The sequence below is a fragment of the Acyrthosiphon pisum genome, chromosome A3, assembly GCF_005508785.2.
Source record: "Acyrthosiphon pisum isolate AL4f chromosome A3, pea_aphid_22Mar2018_4r6ur, whole genome shotgun sequence".
NCBI classification, from domain to species: Eukaryota; Metazoa; Arthropoda; class Insecta; order Hemiptera; family Aphididae; genus Acyrthosiphon; species Acyrthosiphon pisum.
In genome coordinates, this window is record NC_042496.1 from 35,614,327 (window position 1) to 35,625,099 (window position 10,773).

Below are 10,773 nucleotides of genomic sequence, written 5' to 3' on the forward strand. Positions count from 1 at the left end.
AAATACCAATAATTAACAATAGATTGTGTTAGGGATAGGTATAGTAAGCGTTTGATGCGAATATTAAATAAGAACTTGACATCATGAAAAATAAAGAAAAATTTTCTAACGGTATTTGTTAAATTATTTATATGAGAGGCCCATTTTAGCTTACTGTCAATAGTTATACCTAAGTATTTTATAATGCTAACCTGTTCCAATATTATACAGTTACTGCAGGTTCTATTACATTGGACTGAGTGAACGGTTATTTTATTGTATAAGTTAAAATCAGAAGTACTATTAAAAAATATATATTTAGATTTATTAAGGTTTAACTCTAATAGATTGTTATCAAACCATACTTTAACACTGTTTATAATTCTGTTAGCATTAGAGTATAAGAAGTCCGTGGATTTATCTGTTATAAGAATTACAGTATCATCAGCATAACTAATAATTTTAGAATTAATATTCAAGTTTAATAAGCCATTTATATAAATAATAAATAAAATGGGACCTAGGACGGTACCTTGAGGTACACCATGTGAAATGTGTAATTGGTTACTGTATGTACTTATGATATTTGAAAATAATTTAATAATTCGATAATAATTTTCTCTGGCTGCTGAAAGCGTATGCTAATATTCAAGAACCGTAAGGACTTAAATATAATTTAATATTTATAAGTTCATCATAGATACAATTTCATAGATCCTGACTCGGGACCACACTTAAAATGGGAAAGATTCATTATTGATACAATTTAAAAAAATATTTTGGCCTATAAATATTGATATAATTACCTACTACTATTATTATTATTATTATTATTATTATTATGGGCGACGAGGTAATAAAAATATATTCACGCCCGCGCCCTCGGGTTGGTCGATAACAAACCAGTATACCCATTAAAAATATAGTATAGCAGTTGCGAATCGAGAAAAAAATTTGAAATAATAACAATCATTTACGTTATAGGTACATACGTTCAACATTTACCTTCAACAATCGGACATGGATCCGAATGTTTATTATCAGCCATCGGGACTCGGGACTACACCCGTAAATATTTCTTATATTATAGTATTATTGTTATGCGGTTGATTGCCGACGATTTTGAAAAACAGCTAATAGTACTTAAGTGCGGGTTGTTCTCGGCGCCACTGATTTGCTATTTAATAAACCACACCTTTGTGTTATTGTTATTATTAGTTTTTTCATACATGATACAATATATATAGTTACTAACAGTGAATACAAAACCTTTTCTGTAAGGCAACTGCACAAGGATAGATATTATATAGGTAAGTCGTCGGGAATAACACGGTTTTCCACCACATAGTATAACGTCAAATTCAAAACTTGTACCGCATACTTTTGATGTTTAAGATTCACCACTGACAACGTTGATAGACGAGAAATCTTAATGAAAGTCTCTTACTGTGTGTTTTACTTTATTTATAGTTTTAGGATGGAACAATAATAATCAAAATAATTGCAAATCATGTGAACAAAACAAAAGTCGACACAAGTAAACACGCAGCAATGGTAGGTCGTAGGTCGTAGGTCGTATACATCGTATTACGTACATCAACAAATTTTCGTCATCAGTCGATAATCGATATGTTACAGTCAAAGTGTATAAATCGGACGTTGTACTACAGTGCCCGGGCATTGTGCACAATGCTCGTCACGTAGTTATAATTTTTCTTTATCGTCACAACAGTCTACGATATAACGATTATCGATTACATCCTCTCCACGATGGTTATCTAACTGCAGATGCTGTAGGTATTGTAACAGCCGATACTGTACCCACATGGTTTCGATATCTGAAATAATATAGTAAGAATAATAATTAATAGCTTATTGCCGCATGATAATTTTATCAGAGGGTATGCCAACGACAATCTAGATCGAAGATAATATAATATAGAATTTCAGATCAGTTGGAATTATACATAATTTAATGGATCGGTTGTGTTTAAACACATATTATTATTATTTTGAATTTTCTAAAAACTTATATTTTTCTTAATGTTTAAAATTTTATGAAAAATTTAATATTCTTTTGAGTGAAAAAATGTATTTTTAAGTGAAGTAAACTACAACGAAATATTGAAAGAAGTCAAACGGTAAAAAAGTGGAAAAAAATGAAAACTAAATGATTATAAACTATTGAAGCGCTATGATATAATGAATTTAAGTAATATTGATAAATTAGTTGTACCGGTAACTGATACAAATACTATAAAATATTATGTTTATGACGAAGAGTTGTACACAATAATAATTTACGACATGCATTAGCAAATTGGACATGGAGGTAGAAACCGAATGGAACATGAACTGAACGAAAAATATAAAAACATTACTGGGGAATGTTTAATGATATATTCAAAGCTGAAATAAATATGTATTCGGACTGAGGACGTATTACAGGGCGATTCGCCAAGCATACTAACATCCTTTTATTATTTAATAATCAATTAATTTAAATGATTATTTTTGAAACTGTCCAGTTCACTTCAAAACCATATTTTAAATTACCTACTTCATTGTTTTATACAATTCCTGTGGTTGCCATACAAACTTCTTTTTTTTTAATTTGAACTGAGTGCCATTTTTAGTATTAGTGAATTGCTAACGAGATGATTTGTTTTTGAAAATGTGTATGTAGAATGTAAATCAGAAATTGAATGAGTATTATTTGAGTTATCAAAATGTAAATACTAAGAATAGTAATATAGTCCATGATAATATGTTCAGAAGATATTAAATTTGGTCTATGATGGTACCTAATTAATATAGATTTATTAACATTTTGTATTTTGTAAAAATTCCCCAATTAAGTATAATAAGTACCTAGTATAGACTCTCGATATTACATATATTTTATATTTTTTTCGAAAACCATTATTATCTTCTAACATAGTACATACTACGCAATGCATTAAGTTTAATAAATTACAAACTTCTCGTTTGAATTTGATTTTAATACTTCATAATTTAAAAAAAAAAAATCTGAGAAATCAGTAAAAGAGGGTTCTTTTAAAAATAATAAGTTTGTAATTCACAGGATAATACTTATACAGTTTAGAAATTCTTGAGAACCTATTTGAAAATATAGGCATTAGACCTTTTCATTAAATAATGATTCATAACATAAAAATAATAAAAATCAAAATTTGAATTAATGCATTGTATAAATGATGGGTAAGCAATAAGCATACTTATGGGCTATGGCGAGTCACTCTGTATACTGACGAGAATTATAATTTATAATACAATAGGTATACCTTTAGGTATTGGGTAGTTATAATACTCGGTAATGTACGTATAATACAACTATTAACAATTATAACAGTACGTTTATAACTATACCTATTATAATATTATAAGCTATGAGCACACGGTGTAACTACTTATGTATAATGAGTTATTTTTCTGGTTTCCCTGCAAGACTGTGGTCACATTAATCACATGTACACATTAAGGCCAGACGTCCTATAATAGTATTCTCAATTCTAATACCTAATATACCTACATATTACAATACTGTTATATGCACGTTAAAATCCAATTTACCGATCATTAAGTTTATACACCGAGTATGAATTGAATATTAATTATTTTCCACTTAATATTTTTCTACCGTACAGAGACGCACTGCTTGTTCGCGAATACACGACTCTATAATTGCACTGGAAATATAATCGAAAACCTTTCTTTTGAATTAATCATACTTAATTCTTAATTTACGTACTTTTTGTGTAAGTATACACTTCATGCTGCAGAGACTAGCATCGAATTTTTTTCGTTGGTTGTTGGTACGATTTTTGATCTGACGGATTCTGTGCCTATACACGAATTACGGAATAAAAATCTACAGAATACAATATGACCCACACAGCATATTATTTCAATAAAAGCGATTGAATAAGTATTTTCAAAACGTTAACAACATTATAAATATTTAATTACAAATATATAGGTAAGTACTAGATACCTACTTATAATTTAATGAACATTGTATTGTGTTTTAATATTTTATAAGTTCAATAAATTATAAAAATTAAAATCTAGTAATTCAAAATTAAAGAAACATTACATTTAAAAAAAAAGTTATTTGCCAGAGCTATGGCAAGCACCTTCACGCTTTGAGTTTTAATTAATTATTTAGACTAAGAAAAATATCAAGTTAAATCATATTTATTGGAATTAGAAAAATAACAAGTTAAATCTGGTTATAGATTCTATTTAAACATTATAGTAAACAATTTGAAACATATTTTTTGGACTTATATATAAGTATAAGTACTTGTATTATTGAAAAAAAAGAAGTTAAATCACAAACGTTCCTACCAAACCTGCAGTAGCGTAGTAAAAAAGAATGATGGTATTGTTTAATCGTATAATCCAGACTAAGAATTATTTGAGCTAACAATTTAATTCGCAGAGACATATCATACCTATAGTGTAGGTATCTTGTAACATTTTCAGTTGTTTTCAAATCAGTTAAATTTAAATTAAATTTAAAAAAAGTTAAAATTAACTTAACTTAAACTCGTTTATGCCCAGGATTGCATATAAATGAGTAGTATAAAGTGTTATAACTTTTAATTTTTATACTCATAATAATATATACAGACTGTGTAGTGCTGGCGCGTGCTCAACGATTTTAGATTTATAATATTAAAATATATTCGTTTTATTTTCCGCCGAGACGAAATACGGTCCGTTTTCGCCGCCCCATCATAATGTTATTATAATATAGGTACGTATTATATTATTATTATAAACAAAACGGTAAAGTCGTCCACGTTCGCATACGTACGAGCATTATTACATATAGGTACCTTATCTCGTCGACAATCGCGCACGATTTCCATATATACTCGCGCACCTGTCCGATCGATAAGTCGTTTAATGATTAGTATATATAATATAAAGTTATAACTTATAACACGGGCGGGTGCTCGCATAGCGATCGTTTATACCTATTATGAAAAAACAATATCGAATATAATATTATCATCGCCACGCAAATAATACTATATAGGTACCTATATATAGTATATTGATGATGGACGTACCTATATACGTTACGCCTTCGAGAATTCACTGATTTAATTTAATTCACTCGTTTATATAGAAAGTACAGCCACGTTCGGCACGTTAAAAATCAAACAGTTTACGACCGGCCCCCACGTGCAGATGTATACCACATAACTTGTTAAAAATTCAAAATACTTATGAAATGTATTTGAAATTTTGAAATAGGTGCTTAAATAAGTTTAAAAGAATACTTCAACTACCTACTTTTAAATGCTCAGGTAGGTACTTGTACAGAGTAATTTTATACATAGTTTTAAATTTAAATTAAATGTTATATTTTTGTTAATTTAATGGAGTCAACACAGACAAGTTTCCATAGGATTTTGCATATAAACCATATACTTGGCGAGCTTTTTGGTTTAATCATAAAACAATAAGAAGGTGTGTAGTATATTATAAGAAGTTATATTTTGTATATTTTTTATACATTTTGATATATAATCGAACACAATATTGAATATACATAATTCCGGAATCGAGTGAAAACTATATTTATTTTAATCTAGATCGTCGTCAGCAAATCGACAATATATTCATATACCTACATAAAGGTACTCACCAACGTTTGTCTTTCGTATTGTCGACTCGGTTAACCAATCCTCTAGATCTTTTCTAAGATCTAAATTACATGAGAGTTGTTATTGTAGCAATACATTTTTACCTTCAAGCATGTTATTTCATGTTTATCCACTTAAGTCCACCCACATTAATTCTGAAATTAGCAGAACATAAAAATCTCCTACCTGAGTGTAAGATGTTAAAATTTTCTGACGCTGCAAAATTCTCCGCTTAATCAACCAAGCCCCTTCACCACTGTCTCTGACGAATCGAATGACAAGAAAATAATTACAATTATTACAGTAACAGAATCCAAAAAATGTGCGCGTAAGTTGTAACAAAATATCACATTATTTTTTATAAAACTAATGATTAATAATACCAGTATAAAAAAAAACAATACAGGCCATGTTTACAGGATGATACCATTGATATTTATGATACAAAAGATCTGACGTCAACGGTCACAACAACGCCTTGTGAGTTCATATATTATAGGTATGATGTATATATGAATTAAATAATATAATAAAATATAATATTATAACATTATGTAATATATAATGTTATTATTATGCTACTTATATTATAATATATAAAAACACTATATCATTATGCAAAGCTCATTATTTTTTTAATACATAGAAAATCGGTGTAAGGAAATGTTGTAAGTACCCTCAATAAGCACTAAGTACATAACATTAATATAATGGTAAGGCATCTCCGTATAATATAATTACAAGATAAGATAATCGGTTAAATTTTACAAAAATAATTTTAATAAAATGTATAATTCGTTTAATGAAAGTATCTACATAGACTCCATCATGAAGCATGTCTTACATGTCATACCATGTGTTCGCCGGTATGAAGGTTTGTTTAATATTACCATTGATTAGGTATATTTTAGCTTTATGTACAATTTTGATTTTTCTGATAATATCAATTTTTTTTTTTTTATTTCGAAAAATTGGATACGTAATAATAATATTATATAACATTAAATGCAGACAAACATTTTAATTTTTAACAGACACTAATATTAGTTATTACGTAACTCCAATACTCCGTGAAATGCACTGCAGCACTTTTAGTCCTAAGTTCGATGTGTCGATTCGAGAGTCATCGCAGCACGTGGAAACTGGATAAGATTACCCAAACAGTTTTCAAACTAGCTACACGTTTATAACCAATAAATAACACATTTATAACATAAGGGACTACAGTTTTTACTTTTTGGCGTTGTTGTTGCATTATTTACCCCTAACGGGTCATCGAAATTACTGAAATGTTGTTTTCGACCGTCCTAATGTGTTGAATCTCGATCACTTGCACCCCATTTATTTTCCGAATCTTTTCGCCAAGTTTTAAAAAACAGATACGGCCGGAAATAGCAGATGGCATTCGTTATTTTTTTACGTTAAAATGTTTAATTCTTAGGTTTACTGCCTATAAAAATCAATCGCGATGAGTATAGCTGTACTATAGTCTATATGTAGTGTACCATAGTATGTATACAGTGTGCATTGCGTGTGTATAGGTGGTACGATGAATTAAACACATAACCTAAATAAATAAATCGAGTTTATTGAGGACAAACAAAATAGAGAAACATTAATTAATATATATTATCATATAGATGGATAATTTATAAAACACCCTGAAGTGACCAGTGCTGCAGGATTGTCTGGGTTGACCTATAAGGCTCTTTACATTATGATGTTATATACAATTCACATATTATGAAGGAACTTAAATAGCATTTGCTCTGAGTTTTTTCTATTTCCTAAGAAGTAAGAACATAATTGGATCATAATGGGATCAGTAAAACGGACATTAATTGCATTTTTTTTTAATTACGCGCACAAAATAAATTCACCAACGTAAATTATTATAGCTTATTGAGGCGTTGAGCTGCTTACCTTATACCTACCCCACTAAACATATTGTGCATTGTGATTTATTGGAGTAAATAATGTATTTAGTTCGGTGCTTACACAGTCTACACTATACTACACACCAACATGGGGACACGTATATAAGCCACGCGTGTGTGTGGAATAGTTGCTCACATAGCAATCATTTGTAGACAACACATACCCCGCCATTAGATTTCAATTTAAATAGAATGTAATAATAGTAATATAATTACGTACAATTATTTAAATAGAAAATGTCTATAGTGATCCACAAAACAATAAAGATTTTATTGACTTCTAGCTGAATATCTCGGCTTCGCCCGTGTGCAGTATTGTAGTTATTACCACGTATTAACACAAAAACATTGTTATAACATCAAAATCCAAATCACAAAGAGAAATAGTTAACACAAATTGATCGTATTCCCAACGAAAATATTACGTAAATATAATATACCTAATAAAACTATACATTTTAATACCTAGCACATAACCACGTTAATATCATCATTAAATATATACAGGCCGGTAGTGTCGACTATAATATGCGCCGGGTCATGAACTATGTTCGAACGGAAATCTTGAACAATTTTGTACGGTTTTTATTCGGCCTAGTGCAGCTAATGACTTCTTATCAACTAGAAAGAGTTCAAAGTTCTTGAGGTTTGTCAGTTATGTACTTAAAACTGATTACACATCCACGCTTAGCTGCTTTAATCAATCGTAGGAACGAATGTAATTTAACTTTTATTAAAAATATACTTAATGGTAATATCGATTCTCTTATGAAATTACGTTACAAATTCAGCAACTTCTCACTGCACACGGCATTCTGACCCATTCCACGTGCTAATGTTTCATTCTTATTATGAAAAAAAACCCACCACTCTGTAGTTGAATGTTACAAGCTAATTTGGACCCCACCTTTAAAAAACAAACAAAGTCAGCATGCAGTTATCTTCTGGCCAGAAAGAGGTGTTACTTGAAACTGAATAAATTATTCAAAAACACAAACAGAAAAAAATTAATATAATCATACACTTGTGTACGAGTCTATGAATAATCGTATAAAAATGTAATTAACACACTTGTGAATATAAATATTGTTCGAATATTCGTGTTGAAATGATTAAAAAATAATTGAATCTAAAAATATAATTAATATTTAATTCACTTTTACCATAGAGTCGTATGATGAGTTATCCGAGCTACTTTTAAATATAATCACGAGGAAAGCATATAGGTATTATTGGCTATATTATAGAACCACTTGGCTATGCATAATTTGTATTTATTTATTTATTGAATATATTACAAAGATACTAATAGATAAGATACCTAATAGAATCGCGTTCACAATCGAACAATGGGAATGATAAATATCAACGTTATGTAACTCATAGATGGACAATTTACAAATATTAAAATTAATTACTATTGTTCTAGTGTGTGTACAGTGCTGTACAATAATATAGACCGCCGGCCCATCTTCCGCTCATTAATGTGGTGGTTATAGAGAAGGGCAATAATATTATAATAAAAGTCACGCATTAATAATAATAATAATAATAATAATAATAAATCGATCCAACAAACAATAAACTTTTTGTTTCTTATCTTTCTATAGTGCGTATGTCGTGATGACCAATATTGGTAAGAGGTAATTTAAAATTAAAGTCCTAATTACAGTTATTCACATTATACGCTGACTAAAAAAACAAAAAATATAAAATACCAACATCAAAAAGACAACAATTTAAAATCGAAATATTATTTCGTTATAAAACTTGTACGATTTAATTGTTTTTGGTTTTAAATATAAGAATAAAGAATTTTCGTTACTAATTGTGTTATGTGTTAATATTTTAGCCTCCGCCATAACATCAAACCATATAGTCGTGTTAAATTTTTTTTTATAAAAAACCAGACGAAGATCCTTATTCAAATTCGACTGAACTGACCTGCGCTGGTCTCACATTCTGAGTAAATGAATAAAAAATGTACATTGCACGAGTTACAATAATATGATTTTGTTTTTTTTGTACCTTCACTTTTTGAGTTAGACAATTATCTACAATCTTCGACGATTGATGTTGGTAAAATGTATTAAAAAAATCTTTAAAACTCAACACACGGTTTGCAATACAAGCTACATATATACAAAGGCATACCGATTTGTTCTGATTCCATTTTTGTTATTTTGTTGCAATTCAAAAAATGATCATCTTGAAGATTTTAAAATGTTAATTTGTTTACGTACACTTTAAGTATTATCATATTTTCACTACCCTCGGTATATAAACTCGTTTTCACGGAAAAAAAACGTACTGTGAAATCAGACATAAAAAACGCGTCATCGTTCGTACGGTGGATGCGAAAAGTCAAACACCCAAACGTTGTATTATATTGTTATTACTTATTACACATATATTATATGTGTGTATTAACCCCATATTTCACGGTTTGTGAGTGCGGTGGCATCAGCGGCGGATGAGGGTGACGACGATTATTATTACACGGCGAACAATGAGTGCGCTTTTCGAACATCAACTATTGTTATATTAATTATTATCGTTATTATACTTACATCGCAACGAAAATTCGTAATGGCATTGTCAATCGCGGTGTCGATGAAGATATCGGTTTCTCGCACCTACAGTTAAATATAATATTGTGATTATGCAAAAAATTATGTTGCAACACACTCATATTTCGATCAACAAGGATATCGAAAAAAATGAAAGAAATACGAGACTGTTTAAATTCCAACTATATACAGAGTATAATTTGTCTAACATGCTCACCACTTTTTCCCCTCAATAATGCATATTTTATTCAAAATCTGGTTTTGGGATTTCCTTATATTTAATTTGTTGTACTACTTAAGGAGTGTTCTACTGTAACGATATGCTCACACAACATTATAAAAAAATAAACTAAAATGTAACAGACTAATAAATAACGGTCAAACAGCAGTCTCACGTAGAAATCGGACATCCCCAATGAAACCATTGTCGCCGGCAAATAGGAACGATCTGTATTATACAATCACGAATTAAGAAATCGGCACGTACTTGCAATGGTAAAACTGACGGCGTGTAGCTTTCTTATATGCCGCCAGAGAAAAGAAATGGTCGAAAAAGGTCCTTGCCGCAGAAGAGAAATCTGGTTCCCGGATACGCAGAAAACTTCT

At 29.7% G+C, this 10,773-nt stretch overlaps 1 long non-coding RNA gene across 2 annotated transcripts; it reads right to left on the reverse strand.

Moving 5' to 3' along the window:
* Positions 1-1,420: 1,420 nt before the first annotated feature.
* On the reverse strand, positions 1,421-6,153 carry LOC115034455. Of its 2 annotated transcripts, XR_003839806.1 has the most exons (3): positions 5,847-6,153; positions 5,663-5,722; positions 1,421-1,817 (listed from the first exon to the last, which is right to left on the reverse strand). It is a non-coding gene; the product is annotated as an uncharacterized LOC115034455 (long non-coding RNA). The 2 variants fall into 2 exon arrangements; XR_003839805.1 differs by having other exon boundaries at positions 5,663-6,153.
* Positions 6,154-10,773: the final 4,620 nt, after the last annotated feature.